Here is an 18,213-nt window from a genome sequence, read left to right as displayed (position 1 = left end):
GCGCTCTGCTTGACATGTATGGGCAGTTTATTCCAGAGTATGGGGAGTCTCTGGGACAAGAACCTATCCCTCCAGCATGTTTTGTTGATTGTGATGACAAGGTTTAGATCCCTGGAGTGTGTGGCTCTGAGGGATTGGGATTTCTTTAAGTGGAGCATGTTCAACAGCTCAGGGTTTGACATGACCTTGTATGTTAAGCAGAGATCACCTCTGAGTAGACGTTATGCCACAGAGTATAGCTGGAGTTTTTTTAGACGGTCAGCATATGGCATCTGCTTTAGGCCTGTGATTCTTTTAGTGAGGTATTTCTGTGGCCTTTCCAGCTGTTGCAAATGTCTTGTGAGGTACATACCAAATGGGGCATTATACTCTATAATGGGTCTAATGAGGGATGAGTACAGTGGGACAATGACCTCTTTTTTCTGGATGAAAAGCCCTTAGTGATGAGGTGTGCCACATAGAAGGATTTCCTGACTGTTGTGGTGATGTGGTTATCGAAAGTGAGACCACTGTCCACCTGTGTCCCTAAGTCTCTCATCACACTTTCAATGTTTAGTGTACTGCCACCTGTGTGGTAATTCATGGGTACATGTTTTTTTCCAAAGGGGATAACTATACATTTCTTGGTATTAAGCTTGAGTCCATGGCTCTGGCAGCAGGCATCTGTTTCTGTAAGGCCCTTTTGTAGAATATCCACATCATTTGGGGATTCAGTAATGGCTCCAAGTTTGCAGTCATCTGCGAACTTTGTTAGCCAGAGTCCCTTAGTGTTGGCCTGTTCTTCAGAGAAGTAGATACCAAACAAGAGTGGTCCCAGGACTGAACCCTGAGGTACTCCACTTGTCATTGTCTGGAGCTGGATTTGGAGTCGGCTACTTTTACAGTCTGGGTTCTGTCAGTAAGCCAGTTGGCAACCCATCGAGTGACATAGGGATTTATGCCCAGCTTAGTAAGTTTATCTATGATTCCAGAGTGGGGGATGGTGTCAAAGTCCTTGGCAAGGTCCAGATAGGCTGTGTGGACCGCCTTACCCTCGTCCACAGCTCTGGAGACTGATTCGAAGAAGTCAATCAGATTTAGGAGACAAGATTGGCCCTTCACAAACCCAAACTGGTTGGGGTCCAGTGTTTGAAGGTTGCCAATGTCTTTGTTTATAAGTTCCATGATAATGCGTTCCATGCCCTTGCAGATCAGACTTGTCAGACTGGTGGGACGGTAGTTCCTGGGATCCAAGGTGGATCCCCCCTTGTGGAGTGGGTAACTGTTGCTGTGCGCCACTCAGTGGGCACGAAGCCTGAGGTGAGGCTAAGATTAAACATGATACTTAGGTTGGGTGCCAGTTCATTCTGTAGTTCATGTAGTACACAGCCTGGGATGTCATCTGGTCCCATGGATGCTGTATTCTTAGCTTTGGAGAGTGTGGTTTCTACCTGTGTGGCCATGATTACCGGAATTTGGCAATCTTTTGGTATTGAGATGGGCCCTTTAGGGAGTGAGAGAAGGGTGAAGTTGGGACTAAATCAGTCTGCCAGGATATTGGCAAAATCCTTGGGATCAGAATATTTAATGCCCTTCTCTTGTAGCTCAGAGCAGATCTGAGCATTGCCATTAAGATTGTTGACATAACTATAGAATGCCTTGTGGTTGTCTTTGGAAACTTTGGCAATTTTATTTTCGGAACTAGCTTTGGAGGATTTTATGAGGGATCTCAGCTTCTTACTGAGGCTGGTGAGGGAGTTTTTTGCATCCTGGGATTTTCCTCTTTTCTGCAACAGTTTCTTCCTTCTGTTGTATAGTTTGTTTATAGCAGGGGACCATCAGATTGGCTTCATTTTTTTAGAGAAGAGCATCTTGGTTCTATTTGGGATGGCACTATTCATGCACGAGTGGATGTGCTCGTACAGTGCCGTGGTGTAGGATTCTGCAGTCAAACTTTCAGATCCCGTCTACATGGGTGTCATGAAGTTTGTCACTTCTGACTTCAGTAGCATGAAGTTGACTTTGGAGAAGTTTTTTATGGAGGTTTCCTTACTGGGGGGTGGGGGTGGGATGTGGATGTCAAGGGTGATTTGCTTATGGTCAGACCTGACCAATGAGGGGGTGACCACTGGTGTGGAGCATCTATCTCCCATGTTGGTAATAACCAGGTCTAGGATATTGGAACCCCTGGTGGGACAATGGATTAGTTGATCCAGGGCATTGGAATTTATGAATTCTAAGAACCGTTGGGAAAAGGAGTTGGTACCCGAGTAGTTTTCCCAGTTAATGGCAGGGTCGTTGAAATCACCCAGTATTAGGGTGTTTGGTTGTATCTTAATATTTCCAGTATGTTTAGAAAGGTGTAGTGAGAATCTTGGGGCATGGTGGGGGATCTGTAGCAAGCTACAGTTTGGATTGCAGTCTTACCTAGTGTTAGTTGCATCTGGAGAATTTCAGATGCATTGTGTTTGGCAACTAGCCTAGAGGTGTGAATATCCTTGGTGAATATGGACACTCCTCCACCTTTAGTGTTTTGGTCTTGGTTTCATGGCCAAAAAGTGTGTTAAGAGTTGTAGCCTGGTATTACAGGGGTGCTCTCTGGAGCTTTGAACCAGGTCTCAATTACTGAACAGATATCGATGTTCTCTATTTTTAGGAGTGCCTCCAGAGAGTGCATTTTGAGGTTTAGACTTCTAGCATTCAGTAGCATTACCTTCAGATTTTGCATGCTTGTATCTGTTACGGTGGTGGTTTTATCCTTTGAACCTTGCCTAGAAAAGGCACTATAGGGGTGGCAAGAGCTTTAGCCAGTAACCTGAATCCCAGGGTTGACAGGTGCAGACCATCTCTGGCAAAGCATCGTGGTTTGTTGATCATGTCTTCCCAGGTAGACAGATACTGGATCCCCTTTGAGTGACACCAGAAGCTTAGCCAATTGTTGAAGTCAATCATTTTGTCCTTACACTGTGGTATCATTCTGGGCAAAGGCAGGATGCTACTCAGGGCTAGGGTCATACCTGCCTGGGCCACATGATCAAAGAGCTCTTCCATATCTCTTTTCATGTAGTCCAGGGAGGTACGTCTCAAGTCATTCACTCCAACATGGGCAATAACAGCTGTACTTGTACTTGTGGAGTGACTTGAGGGAATGCGTTATGTGGCGGATCCTGGCATCTGACAGGCAGCTGACTGTAATTTTCTCCTTGTTCAGCCTGGTGAGTGGGACATCAGTGTACCTGACTATAGAGTCACCTATGACTAAAGTGTTGGGTATATTGTCTTGCCTTAGGGGCTGCTGTTGGCTGGCACACCAATGTTGTGAGCTATGTGTCACTTTGGTTGTGATTGGTGTTTGTTTGCATTTCAGCTTCGGAGGTCCTTGTTGCTTGGGCAGGTTAATGTTAAAGGCCTCCACATATGTGGGTTTGGTGTTGCTATGTGTGGGTGTTGATGGTGTGGGTTTTGAAGGGCTATGAGTTGCTTGAGGTGCAGTGCAGGTGTTAACCTTCTCCTCTTGACTGTCTAGCACAATCTTGGCCAGAGAGAGCCTTGCTTCCAGTTTGGCTATGTAAGCGCATCTCTTGGAGGTTGTAGTGTTGGGTGGTAGGAGGAGAGGATTGTCTGTGTACATGAGGCAGTTGCCGCATTGCCCCAGTATGCCCAGATTCACCAGGTGGACAGGAGAAATCACCGGAAGCTGACCCTTGGACATGCCTGTTTAGGTGCTTTTTTGTCAAGTATAAGAGCTGTTTTCCCTTACCTTTGCAAGGTACTTTGCAATTATAGGCTGTTTAGTGCCTACAATTAATTTCTCCTTATTGACAAGGAGAGTTCAGTGCTTGCATCAGTTTCAGGCTTCCTAGTGCTTTCCAGCATGTTCTAGCACAAGTGCTAGTCACAGGGGTTCAGATTTTAGTGCTACTACTGAGAAACCAGCTAGTTCTAAGGGAAAATTTGAACAGCAGACTTTCTGGCTCCTGGAATAGTTTAACTGTAGCCTCGTAGTGCTGCACAATGCAAAAAATGTGCAAACACACGCGTTTTTAAGCCAGAAGGTTGAAAAGGATCGAAATCAGCCCAAAAAGGCTAATAAAATTACAATTTCAGAGCTGGAAACCACTCCTCTAGTGTTAGATAGGCAGTACAATGCTCTCCACTCCCACTGGTAAGCAGTAGGGCTTCCCTCTACCACAGCAAGGTCTGGATAGCTCTGAACACAGAAAATAAAGTCCTGAGACAGGCAAAGCCTGGGATATGGACTGGCTAGGAAAGGTGGGAAACGAGCAAACAAGATATTATTTTTTTTTTGTTAAAACAGGCTAAACAATGCAATAATACAGTAAATAAACACAGAAAAGGCTGACACACTTGAGTGTATAGTCCTAAACAGTAAATGCAATTAAACTCTACAAAATTAGCAATTTAAAACTTTTTAAATGAAGCAAGGCAAGTGCACAACTGAAAAACGATTTAAGAGGCAGTAATACAGCAGAATAAGTAGCTAGTCTACATATACAGAGAAGTCTATATATACAGAAAAGCAGCTAAAACACACAAACAATTCAGATGCAGTGCAACCTAGAGCACTTGAGTTGTAGCAATATTAAGGCAATTACAGTTATAATAAATGCTCTGAAATATACTCTATATTTCTAAAATGTTTGAGGAGCACAGTCAGAGCACAAGGAGATTCAGGCAATTTTTTTTTTTTGAAAGGGATAAAGGAGAAACAGAAGGCCTTCTCAGATGTTCTCTTTGTATTAGGTAGAATGAGCTAATGACACTAGACTGGGAGGAGTGTCCCAGATCAAATTTACACTAGGGGTGGGCAACTGCAAAGCCACCAAGTATAACAGCAACACACCAACAGGGAGGGAGGATGGGGACCTATATTAAAGCTATTAGCCTACACTCTTTAGACAGTAAACACTACAGAAAGCCACAAATTTAAAGTTTTTAAACAGATAAAGGAGCAAAGAGACTCTACAGAATGCTTTTAACTTACATGTTTATCAGTCTTGTGTCCTGTCACAGGACAGTCATGTTTTTCAGTCTTGTGTCCTATGTCCTAGACAGTGCCTGTCCAGGAAGTAAAACATCCTGGATTTGAGACTCGACTGGATTTTAAATTTTATTGTCAGTACCGGGTGTAGTTTACTTGTTGCACTGCCCATCTTACCAGTCAAGCACTCTGGATTGTGTGGAATGCTCCACGTTTACATAACTGAGAGTAACTTTTCTGCTGTTCCACATTGAACAGTGATAGTTCCACTTTGTGTTTTTGATTGGCTCATATACTGCAATTACAGTCAATCTGCGTTGTGGTATATGAGCAAATCTGATAACTTCTAATGCAAAGTGAGCCAATGAGGACAGACACAGAAGAGATGGAAGGTTGAGAGCTAGAGCTGCTTTCTTCACTTATTTAGACAGAGGTACATAGTTTAGCTAATACTGCAAAGACAGGAATAGGGTTTATTTGTTATTGACTTAGTAATTTAGTATTTACATATTTGCTTATTTTACTTATTTATTGACATTTGATTGCTGGGAAAGTCTGACTGGGTAGGTTACAGTCTTTTTGAATTATCTGTTCAGAAAGTGGAGCGGGAAGATTTTACGTTCATTGAGCTGTTATCAGTAATGCAGGACTTGAGAATAAAAATTGAATCACACATAGCAGATACGTTTTTTGGATCTAAAACGCATGCTGTTCTTGAAAATGAAGATATCTAGCCATTCTGGGTATCTATCATGGAAAAGTTTTGTGCTGCTCTTGAAAAGGGTTTGATGTACCCGAACAAGTGGTTTAATTTCTCAGAGTGAGAAGACAGTATTGCTTTTGCAATAAGCCACTTGTCTCTCAACAAACCACCAGAATTTAAACATGTAATAACTGTGTGCACTGTCATGGGCTTATTGCAGGAAGTTGACTTGGACGCATTTTACTATGAATTCTGCACGGCTAAAGAAAGGCTTGACACATAGTGTTGCTGATTCGACTCTGCCATCACCATGTGACAAATGGCAGATATTTTTCAGTCTGGCCTGTACCACTGAAGGATTTCCAGTTACATTGTTTAACGTTGTGTTGGGCGTGTTGCCATTGCCCGGGAGCAATGCCTTTCTGGAAAGAATTTTCTCACTGATGAATGCCAAGTGACGTTTAGAACAAAACAGAACTACTGTTGCTTTAGTAAAAGCCAAACTGCAGGTTTTCCTGAATTACAGCATGATCTGCAGTGAGATTTATGAATTTGTTTTCCATAATGACAAGCTACTGTTATCAGCAGGTAACTGCAAGAAATATTATTGGATAAAGCACCCAGTGACATTGGGTGAAAGCATACCAGATAACTAGACTAAGTCTTACACAACGCTATTAGGCCTAGTATTATTTTTTTCACCTCTAGTTCTGTTTGTGGTTCCCTGCATGTATAGTTGTTGTTAGCTGTGTGCATACTTACTGCCATTACTATTTGTTCACTTTTCATTGTAGCAAACCAGTCCCGCTAGTCACTTGATGCAATATGCAGAACTGTTTTTGACATTTGCTGCTTGTACTGTTGTTTGAATTATAGAAATTAGTATAATACTAGACTAGTCGAATTTAAAGTATTAAGTGGTCAATTATTTGTCTCAAGTTGCTGTTAGGCCACTTTTTCCTGGATCCGTTCATTGGCTGTGGTGGATTTTACTGCAGGTTTATTTTTTTTTTTCTAGAATACCTGATATTCAATCCAATAAGCAAAAAAGCATAAATAATTTGATAGAAATACATATCTTACAGCAGTTATGTGACAGTTTTGTATGCTAGAAAACTATCACAAAACTGCTGTAAAACACGTATTTTATAATGCAAAATTACAAAATTTTCCTGAGGGTGATACCCCTGGAACCCCCTCTCCCAAAAATGTTTTCTTCACACCTTCGGTACATGCATAGCTATCATCCTGGATTTTCTCTTTAAAGTGTTGGCAACCCTAAGCATTATCAGAAAACGTGAAAGAGGAAGAAGAGGTAACAAGTTGTGAAGTGACAACATTTTTAATTGGACATTATCACAAACAGGTGTAGAAAAGAAAGATCCAGAGCTGGTCTCCAAGCATTTTCTTTCTTTGGCACTAGGAAAATCTTTGAATAAAACACCTTCCCCACCTGGGAGGAACAGGTTCTATCATTCCTTAAGACAGAATGTGATGAAGAACAGGCAGCAGCAAAAGAGTCTGATCTGCAGGATGAGGAATGACACCCTGGAAAGGAGGAATTTCCTCCCACTGCAATCTGTAACTGTGAAGAAGGATTTTTAGAACCCATTTATCTGAAATAATTTATTGTCAAAGAGAAAAATGGGGATTCAGACTATCTGGAGAGCAAAGGAACAAGGGTGGGAAGGGGTCACAAGTTCTCTTGAAAGTCAGGTTTACCTTCATTATGCAGAATCATATGCACTCAAGTAATCTTACGGTCGACGTACTTCCATGAAAAGTTGGAATGCCGAATTCCAGTATAACCGACATAAAAAATTAGTCTTGAAACTCCCTACTGTCCTGGACCTAGGAACAAGTTTTAACATGGGTCCAGAAGGGGGTGAGACTGGTCAGTCAAGAATGTTAGTGTTTGGCATTCCATTGTTCAGGATGTAGGACATCATGCAGGTGGACTTGAACGCATGTGATTCTGGATAATGATGGTAAACCGAAAAGTCATTCAGACTTTTTGGACTGTCTTTGGTTTTGGGAGGTTTGAGACTTCTTTTTGGAACCCCCTTGCCATTTCTGCTTAATTGTTTGCTTACTTGAATTCTCTTGAAGCTCTTTATTCTGTGTTTTGGCAAAACTGGATGAGAAAAAAAATCCTTTGGACATTTTGGAAAAGGAGGGCTGAAAAATCTTGATCCCCTGGATCATCTTGTCATTTTATCACACTTTTTGATCACCTCTGCAGCAAAAGGTCCAAACCCTGAATCTTTATCCAAGGGATAATTTAAAATCTCATTTTTTACATTATCTGGGAGGTTCTGAGAGTGCAGCAAAGCAAACCTCCTTAAAACTGTACCAGTGGCCAAAGAACTATCAACAGTCATACATACACACACTGCAAAAAACGAGAAGCAACCTGTGAAACAGAAAAAAAATCATTTTTTTAAAGCAGATTTTTCTTCACAAGAAGAAACTGTAGATCAAACATCCCTTTCACAATTTGTCAGAATAAATTTTAACATATGAATCTGAGAATTCAAAATTCTGAAAATCAGAGTTGCAGAAGATTACACTTTTTCCCATACCTATCAATAATTTTCCTATCCTTATTAGAAAGAGTAAGATTGGAATTAACTCGATACTTAGCAGTGGAATAAACTAAAGCTATAACTGCCAGGTTTGGAATAGTGTATAACAATTTAAAATACTGAGGAACTTTATGCATCCTCTCTACCTTTTTAGGTACAGCTGACTGACTATCACAAAAACTGCAGACAATAAGACACACATCCTCTAAAGTAGATAGGACAGGAGGAAGGGGTGCACGTTCTGAAAAAATCCTTCTGTAACAACTCATACTGTTTTTTGAGGGACTGAGAAACCTCAGTGTTCCCACACTGAAAACACTGGGACATTCTAGCAATAGTCTCAGAGAAAGAGAAATCCCCACAGGAATCCTTTGAGTCTGAATCTGAAATCTGAGGACAAAACCCTGAATCAGTCCCTGCATCTTGCTGTTCAGAATCTGAAACTTGAATCTCTTCAGGAAAAGAGGCATCCTTCTTTCTTTTATTAAAAACAACTTTATAATAGCCTGAATTAAACATCTGAGCCAGTCCACATAAATTACTCCTATCAAAAGAAATTTGAGGAAGGGAAGATATGTGCTTGGTTTTCTGTTTCTTTTTGACAGGAAAAGTGGGACCACCTGTGTTACTAATGGCAGCAGCTGCTTCGCCAAGGCTAGGCACAGAATTATCTGACACAACAGGGAGGCCTTCCCTGTTCCTTCTCCCAAGACCAACAAGAGTGGCTCTTCCTTGTCAACTAAGGGGAGATCAACAGCCACAGAGGATATGACTAACTGCTGATCCATAGTGACTGCATGTGCTACAACAGAGGGATCCGAGGTACAGGATGAGTGGTGTGAGGTATAACAAATGGCCACAGCAGAGTCACTCACCTGCAGCTGAATCGAATTGCTAGACTGCTGTGGTGGCAAAAGTTGTTTACTTAACTTTTTCTTTTTGTGGGTGGAAGGAGAACTGACCATGGAACTGGTAGTATGTTCCATGGCCAAACCAAAAATGGTACCTCTTTTCCAGGGAAGACAAGCAGCAAATGCCAGTAAAACTACTAGTCCACAAAAATTAAAACTTTGACTAAATAAACACAGTAAAAGCACTTTAAAACACTATGGCAGCCCCAACAAAGGAATAATAAACACAACTTCACCGTAGAAAATATGTTTTCATTTAGTTTAGAATACTTTTAAACTGGCAGAAAGAAGTGAGTGCTCCATTTAAAAGAACATTACAGTCTCAAGATAGTCCATTAAATAACAACACTCCTAGCTATAAAATAACTTTCCTGAAGAAGAAAGTAATAAAACATTAGCAAAATTTAGGAAAATGGAAGTTTTTTTCCCCAAAGGGAAATTATCTGCCCAGCAAAGAAAAGCACAAGCCGACTGTCAATCCTCAAAAACTTCAGAGGGGCATACTCTTCAGTGACAGTAAGGCTTCATACACAAACTTGCAGCTCAGCTGAAGCTGCTTTTCAGTTTGGGTGCATAGACAGTGCTCTGAAACTTTGGAAGCTGGGCAGCCGTTATATCCTTGGCAGGGTATAACCTATGTAGCTAAGGCTACTGCAGCAGTGATAAATATGAATAATATCAACAAACTAACCTAAACAAAGTTTTTTTCTAGTCAAACTGTATGTTATCCAGATGCTCTTATTTAGCATCAGTTCTATTCTTACCTGTAAGGTTAGAGTTAAGAAAGGGTGACATGCATACGGGGGTGATGAGGGCAGCAGGCTGAACTGCATAAGAAGTACTGTATAATGAGGTTCAAAGGGAAAGGTTTGACATGGTAAGCCCAATTCAGTTTTTAGACAATGCCTTTGCTAATATGCATGAAAAACTAAGAGATATGGCAAAATCTTTGGTGATAGATGTAACACAGAAAAAGTGAGAAGTCGAAAATAGAAAAACTAAAAGAAGAATTGGTGAGGAATGGCTATGTGACGTGCAGCTTAAGATTAGGTTACAGAAGAAAACTTGGAAGAGGTTAAACAGCATGAAAGAGTTAATTTATACAGCAGGATGCATCATATTTTTTAAATAAATCCATAGACAGATACAAAAACTGTAGTATAAAGATTATAAAAATTTGTGAAATTAGGATTGTAGAATATACAGGGTGCATTTCTTGTCTTTTCAATCATAAAAAGGCAAAAATAAAGGAAAATATGAAATATAAGCAACAATCAGACAGGTTATGTGTTAAAGAACATTGCTATGTCACAGAGGGAACTGTATTCATCAATAGTAATTTTAGTCTTTGATAAATATGAAATGGGGGAACAGAATGGATGAGCAAAGTTCCATATGAAAATATGGTGTTCAGAACATGGGAAAAATGTGGGGTGTTAACAAAGGGACATGACTGTCACTATGCAGTATGTCTGTATGAAACAAACAGCATTTGATTCAGTTGCAAAGAATGAATAGGAAGCATTAGAAATACAGATTTCTTTGTAATATAGTGTTACAGAAAAAGACAGTAAGATACAAAAATCATTAGCGGTGAAATATGTTTTGTTTCTTTTGATTTTTCTTAGAAGGTGAGGTGTTAAAATTGCTATTAAGCAGTATATATAGAACAAATCATGTTTATTTCACTTACAAAAGTAATAGAACTAGAATACTAGAAATAAAGATGAATATAATAGAAAAAAGTAGGATAAAGTCATAATGAGTTGTGGTAACGCTTTGTTTTGTTTGATTTTTTTTATGTATTTGAGAACAGAAAATGTGTATACTTTTATATTTTGTAATTATGTCATTTTTGTGTTATTTCTGGAAAAAAATTCCCTACTCTTTTTCCTTAGTGTTATAATGCACAATCTAGTGAATGGCATGGTCTTGATTTATTATGAATAATCATGGCTTATTTAATCAACACACAATTATTCAACCTTAAAACATCTAAGAATATGGGATGTCAGTCACTACTCAAAACAATGACACTCCCAAGGTTGCAAAATGTGTGTGTGTGTGTGTGTGTGTGTGTGTGTGTGTGTGTGTGTGTGTGTGTGTGTGTGTGTGTGTGTATATATATATATATATATATATATATATATATATATCTGGATCAAATGGGTCTACTTCACTCTACCAATTTTTTTGCCTGACTGAAAATCAAAAGAACTACATGAGAAGAGTGAAATCGCATAACACCAAACCTTTACATTGCTGAAATTCAGAACAACAAAACACCAGCTGCTCCAAGTCAACACAAAAATCTACCTTTTGTTAAATTTTACAGGGGGCTGCACCAGCCCACACTACCTGCAAATTATATATACCAACTATGAGATATCATTAGAGTGAGGAAAAGTGTAAATTTCTTGATCCTCACTGAATCACGATCTTCATTCTGAAGTTCTGAGTGGTGTCTGACATGCGCAGCTGGTGTTTCTTTGATCTGAAATTTTGCAATGTAAACATTAGGTGTTGTGTGATTTTGCTCTTCTCTTCTCGATCTTTTGATTTTCGGTAATAAAATAGCCATACAAAGATTGAATTCCAGTTGATGAACTCAATCTAGCTGGACAAGCTTCCAAGTCAATTTAAGAGCATAAACCCAGTCCTTGCTCTATGATCTCATACTTTCTTATTTCAAAAGTTGAATAAAACCACTGAAGTGTTCCTTTTGATTTTCAAAAGCTTTATTTTTGAAGAACGTCCAACATAGGTAGTAACAACTACTCTACAGTCGGGGTATTTATACTTTGCACAGCATCAGCACATTAGGAATATGTAAATACGGATATAAAAACTCTATTTTCCTTGGTTGACAGAGGTACATTCATTATGCAGATACAGATACAAACTCTCTATTCTCATTGGTTAACACCGTTACATTCATTTTGTATAGAGATGGACCTATGGGAGGAGACTGGCCGCGTTATAACCAGCGCTTTCGCAAGTAAGCTTCGTCAGACCTATCTATTAATCAAATGTGCAGGTAAACTAACAGTTAGTTGAAAAGTAATTAAATTGAGGTTTCTAAATTACAACCAAACATATATTAACATTAACCCAGGAAACATTATCCAGGGTTGAATAATATGACCAGACTATTTGGTGCCAGAATCTTAAACATCCTAAAAATCTTAAAAAATTATTAAACAGGTGTCATGCTTTCTTATGCCCTTTAATGCTTTGTCCAGTAGATGACCAGAAGAAGTTTGATGGAGGCCACTTGAATAACCATATCTCAATTTGGGTAATACTAGATCTACTGCAGAGCATGCCAATAGTCTCCAGAAACTTATGTAAATGGGGTAAAAACCCAGGGGAGTAAATGCAAGAAGAACATTAACCTTTAGACAGTGAGCATAAATAGTGGCAGTGAATTTGAGAAAACATTTGCATTAGAAACATAGACACTGTTAATAGGAAGCACGATGATGCAGTTTTCTTAGGTTCAATAGACTGTTGATGGAGATTATGGTATTGAGTCCTGGTGGTTTGCCTGCATTAAGGCGGCTCTGCGATTCCAGCTCCCTTTTCTCCAGAATGTCATTGGTGGAGCCTCACAGTGTTCCCTTTTTGACCATATCTGTGATATGGAACCTGAAGGAGTTATGCCCAGTCTTTTCATTGCCATGCCTTGCCAATGCGTTGTTGCAGTTGCGGTATTTTAAGTCATGTAGGTGCTGAGCAATCCTTGTTTTCAGCTTGTTCAAAGTTTTACCTATATAAGGTGCAGCACATTTTGAACATTCTGCTCTGTAATCTAGATACTCACTATCACAGTTCTCTCTGTATTTGCTAAAAAAGGATTTCTTTGTGTTTGGCCAATTGAACTTATCGGCATTGCTCAGCAACTTACAGTAACCAAACTTCTGTTTTCCGCAGGGTTAGGTCCCAGGTCTGTTTCGAGGTAGTGGGTCCCATTCCCTGCTTGCCATCTCCAGGAAATGTCTCAGATTCCTGTTTTTCCTGATACTGAAATTCTGCATATTAGGGAGGAATGAGTTAATGGCAGGCCTGTGCCTGATAATACTCCACTTGTCCCTAATAATGCCTCTAAGGGTTTGGAAATCAGTGGAGTACGTGAACACCATTGAGAGCACCTCATGGCCCTTCTTGTGTTGCCTTGATCTTCTTTCTCCAAGTTCCGTGTAGCCCGAGTTGTTTTGTTTGTCTTCTATAATGGGGTCGGCGATCAAACAAAATGAACTTTTTGCTGTATCCTCTTTCCAGAAAGTCCCTCTCAAGTTTAATGATGCTGGACATGAAATCTCTTAGGTTCTTGGACACTCGGGTGATCCGGAGCCCCCTGTGACTTAACAACATTTCTTTTGGTCTGAAAGGGATGCATGCTAGCCTGGTGGAGGAGAAGATTCACCCTTGTGGGTTTTTGGTATAGGTTGTTGGTGAGAAGATCTGAGTTGCACTCCTTGGAAATCATGAGGTCTAAAAACACGTCATTTTCCCTGTTATAGCTGTTGGTGATTTTAAAAAGCTTGTAGAATTCCCTATGTGATCAAAAAGTTCACTTAACTTCTCCTCTGAGCTCTCCCAGATGATATAAATGCCATTGATAAAATGACAGTAACAAGCCATCTCCTTAAAATAAGGGGAATTATAAATGTGGTCTTTTTCCCATTTACCTAAGGCCATATTGGCCAGGCTCTGTGCCATCACTGCTCCCATTGCAATACCTTTTTTTTGCCTGAGGTAATTCCTATTGAAGCAGAAAAAGTTGTTACTCAGGAGGATTCTGAGTAGTCTGCAGATGGACTCAGCCTCATATCTATGGCTCAAGGCCATGGTGTTGATTGCTTCCAGCACAGCTTCAATGCAGTATTCACGGGGGAGCACGGTGAAGACGGCCTCTACATCAATGGTCACCAAGATGACATTTTTACTGACTTTTAGGTTTCTGATCTTCCTCAGCAAGTCACTCATGTCAAGCCCAAAGGAGAGGTTCTTCTCCACTAATGGCCTGATCTGTACATCTAGGTAGAGGGATATAGCCTCGGTGATACTGCCCCCACTCACTATGATGGGCAGTATGGGGGTCCTTTATATTCTTATGAAGCTTGGGAATGACAAAGAAGTTGGGAATCCTTGGATGTTTAATGGTCAGGAAATCCAATAACTTTTCACTTATTAGACATTCTTCAGTTAAAGAGGAATTCTTCGTTGAGCAAATTGTAGGCCTCTATAGGCCTATATAGATATAGATATAGCTATAGATATAGATACTGAAAAAAATCAAAACACCCAAATGTCAACATTCATAATGTTGAACACAAAACTTCAACACAAATGCTGACACACTACTATGCTTGCACCAAGCAATTACCTTGGCATGTGCAAAATCAAAACTAAAAAAGATAGAAAATATTTTTTTTTTGCATGGGGTCAAGCCATCCTCTGCTCCCACTACCCCCTGTTAATTACATATACAGTGGATATAAAAAGTGTACACACACCTGTTAAAATGCCAGGTTTTTGTCATATAAAAAAGTGAGACCACAATAAATCATTTCAAAACTTTTCCCATCTTTAATGTGACCTATAACCTGTACAATTCAATTGAAAAACAAACAAATCTGTTAAGGAAAAAATAAAAAATGTACAATAAACTGGTTGCATAAGTGGACACAGTAGATGCACACAGTAGAAAAAGTAGCCACTCTTGTTCATTGTTAACCAGTTTCAGTGCACCATTTTGTACAAAGAAATTCTTGAGAATGCTATTTGGAATAAATTCTGCCAGTGAAGTATTTCAACATGCAATGGAACAAATGTTTTCACTTTATCAATGTGCTGTTATAGTAGACAACATTATTGTAGGGGGCGATGGTGAAGTTGAACATAACAGAAACCTCAAAAAAGTTCTAGACCATGCTTGTGAAGTAAATCTTAAACTGAATCCTCAGCAATGTAAATTCAAATGGACAGAAGTTACTTATGTGGGTCATTTGTTTACCAGATCTAGATTATAACCAGATCTGTCTGAACAAGCAGCAGTTCTTGAGTGCCAGTTCCAGAAAATGTCACATCTTTGCAACATTTTCTTTGTATGGTCAGCTATTTAGGAAAGTTCATCCCAGATCTGAGTGAGCTTTCAGCACCATTATGTGAGTTAACATGCAAAAATGTAAACTGGTCCTGGTTGGAACACCAAAATGCTTTTGACATTCTGAAACTGAAAATTGCCAGTCCACCCACATTGAGATATTATGATGTTCACAAACATGTAACTCTTTCATGTGATGCTTCAAAGTATGGTCTTAGTGCAGCATGTCTTCAAAAAGGCATACTAGTAGCCTATGCATCCAGAACTTTAACCCAAACTGAAATGCAGTATGCACAAATTGAAAAAGAGCTTTTGGCAGTAGTGTTCACATGTTCAAAGTTCCATGATTATATTTATGGTAAACCTGCTCAAACGGAAACTGATCACCAGCCTCCAGTGACAATTCTGAAAAAGTGGCACACTTGCAATGTATGATGTTAAAATTGCAAAACGTGCAATTTCAATATTGTCTATGCAAAGGCAAATTTCTATACCTTGTTGATGCTTTGTCAAGAGCACCCAGACAAACAACAGAACAACATGATAATGAGAAATCAGACTTTGAAGTCATGGAAGTAAGAATTTTTTCCTCAGCACACCTTTATGAACTTAGAAATCATACAGCTTCAGATCCAATTCTCCAGAAGCTGAAATATTTTATCAGTCAAGGATGGCCAGTACAACAATCTAGTTTACTACTTGACAGATAAAAGTATTTTCCTTACAGAGATGAGCTCATGATTGAGGATGATGGAATCATCATGAAAGGTCCTAAAATGGTACTTTCTGCAGCATTACAACAAGAATATATCAAAATGTTGCATCATGGTCACCTGGGTACACATTCAACCAAAAGAAGGAGAAGAGGCATAGTATTTTGGCCTTCTATGTCAAAAGATATAGAGAAGGAAACTCTAGCACATTTCATTTGCAACAGTACTAAATCACACCAACAAAAGGAACCACTTCAGCTAAACCAGATTCCTGAACTACCATGGTTGACAGTTACTACTGATATTTTAGAATGGAATGGTCAACATTACTAAGTGTTAGTAGACTCTTAATCAAATTGGTTTGAAATTAACCTTCTTCCTAACTTAACATCCAGCACTGTCATTTCAAAATTGAAGAGACATTTTTCTCTACATGGTAGTCTCCACAAAGTTGTATCTGACAATGGTGCACAGTTTACAAGTCAGCAGTTCAAGAATGTTGCCGAGTCTTGGGACTTTGTCCAAGTTACTTGTAGTCCTGAGTAGCCACAATCCAATGGATTAGCTGAGTTCAAAGTGCAAAGTACTTGTTGGAAAAATTCAGGAGAGATGGTACCGATATTTTTCTTAACCTACTTAATCTCAGAAACATTCCTCGAGATAATTTGCTTGGTTCACCTGCTCAGAGATTGATGTCCAGACAGACTAGAATAACTCTTCCAGTCAGTAAACAGCTATTAATACCAAATGCAATGAACAATAGAATGGTCAAGACTCAACTTTTGAAAAAAATTCCAGTCACAAAAGTTGTAGTATGATAAATCCAGCAAATGCCTCAGACCATTAAGACAAGGTGAGACCATGAGAATGCAAACATCCAAAGGATATGACTGAGTGGGAATCGTCAAAAATATTTGTGAAGAACCGAGATCTTACATCATGCAATCTGATGGAATGGATTTCAGAGGGAATCAAAGACACATATTACCAGTCTCGAACCAGTGATGCAGCAGATTGCCTGTGCCAGAGACTATTTCTCAGAGTGACTCTACACTTGTTCAAATTCTAGAGGACAGTGTATCTTGTTCAAGTAATCCTGATGTAATCCCCAAAGTTCCAGTTGTAAAAGAATCCCAAGAGACTGCCCCTGTTGCTAAACCCAGTCAAAGTTTTTATGTGACCAGATCAGGTAGAATTTTCTTTTTTTTTTTTTAAAAAAAAAACAGTTTTTATTAAGGTTTATAACAAAACAAAATGTTTACAACGATTCAAAAAGAAATTGCATTTTAAGCAGAAACCAATAAACACTGCAACAAAACAAATAAAGTATTTACAACAGTCTCTGAAAGATAAAACATAACAGAATTGATAAAAATTATAAAAAAATTGTTTTAAACAGTACATAAACCTTTATCTAGTATGGATTTCAGATTGGACCACAAATTATATGAAAAAGGTGTTCTATTAGTTCTTGAATTAACAATCATCATTTCTAAACTACAGGTTTCGATAAGAATATTTTTGAATTCTGCAAAAGAAAGAGTATGTTCAGATTTCCAATTTCTGGTTATTACTTTTCTAGCAACTGTTAAAACAGTCCATAAAACAGGATATTTAATTTTCTTAACACAATTAGGAATTGGAGTGTTAAACAGAATCAAAGATTTTGTCAATGCAAACTTATCATTAAAAAGTGTTTGTAAAAGATGATTGATTTTCCCCAATATTGCCTCAGAGTTATACAATCATAAAACATGTGTGACCAGTCAGGTTTAGAATTTGATTTACATCTCCAACACAACCCCCTATTTTTAGTAATCAGTTCTAATCTATGAGATGTGAGAAAAGCTCTGTTTATAAATTTCCAAGCATATATTTTCCATCTAATGGATGATGTAGTAAACTTAGGTGATTTCAGAATTGTTTTTTATCTAACTTAGAAGGATACTTTTTATTAATTTAAATGAAATAGTTCCAGAAATTATCTGAAACATTTTTTGATTCTTTATTAATTATTCTATATATAGAAGAGACTTTACATTCAGAAACTGTATTTTTTTTCATAGAAAATACCAAAAATTGTATTAAATTAGGTATTGATGATCTTGAATATCGAGGGATTAAGTTAATTTTATCTATCATAAATTGTCTAAGAGATTGAAGTTGCAACCATTCAGATTTATTTAAATCAAAATGAATTATTAAATATTC

This window comes from Protopterus annectens, chromosome 2.part0, assembly GCF_019279795.1.
Source record: "Protopterus annectens isolate FY-2018-M chromosome 2.part0, PAN1.0, whole genome shotgun sequence".
Classification (NCBI taxonomy): domain Eukaryota; kingdom Metazoa; phylum Chordata; order Ceratodontiformes; family Protopteridae; genus Protopterus; species Protopterus annectens.
The sequence above is the reverse complement of the archived record's forward strand: the minus strand, read 5'-3'. Positions refer to the sequence as shown.